Here is an 869-nt window from a genome sequence, read left to right as displayed (position 1 = left end):
AACAGGGTGCCAACAAACTTTCAGTGCTTTCCTTCGCAAAACAATGGAGCAACTCCTGAACTTCATTATATCGCAAGCTGGAGTCATAAACTCCCATGGATTTTGTATGTGTCAGCGTGTGAGTGCATGAGATATTGAAGAGCCGGGCGGCCGTATTGTAGCAGACCTCTCCTTGAACCCAGTCGTCTCTGCAGGCATGTTCACTGACAGCTGAGGCTAGCAGGGGTTCTGCCCTCCCGGCCCATTCATTAGCTCCTCCGCAGCATGCTCCCAAAGCTGTTCCACTTACAGACGCCAAATAATCCAGCCAATCGGTCCAACGCACGCACAGGGAACTCGTCCTCACGGAGGCATTGCTCCTTTCGGTCATTTCAACAATGTGTACTTGCGTCAATGCCATAAACTGGACATGAAAATGGTTGACGCGTCTCTACTTTCTTTTGTTGAACAAAAATGAAAAACATGTATGGGTGCCGCCATTGTACGTCGGCGTCATTTGCTTTCAGAGTCTGTGTAGTAGTGATCATGGTGTGAAGCGGTATCAAGGTCCGGCTGATACACGGGTTCAAACAAATGAGTCTCAGCTGTCAACTGTAACATTTTACCCATTTTATAGCTTCGAATAACTGTTTAAAACGAGAAGAATGAGCACATTAACATTCAGTACATTGGTGTGATGAGAACTACAGAAGACGACAGAAACCATATTTGAGAAAACTGTAAACATGTACTTTGACTTTCTTAGTTCCGTCCATGTCCCATATAGCAACATGGACAAGGAGAAGGTGTGGTTTATAACCTATAGTCACGTCTTCCATCTTTAAACACGGTCTATCATAAAAACAAACAACTTGCATTTTGTCAACATC

This window comes from Limanda limanda, chromosome 8, assembly GCF_963576545.1.
Source record: "Limanda limanda chromosome 8, fLimLim1.1, whole genome shotgun sequence".
Classification (NCBI taxonomy): Eukaryota; Metazoa; Chordata; class Actinopteri; order Pleuronectiformes; family Pleuronectidae; genus Limanda; species Limanda limanda.
The sequence above is the reverse complement of the archived record's forward strand: the minus strand, read 5'-3'. Positions refer to the sequence as shown.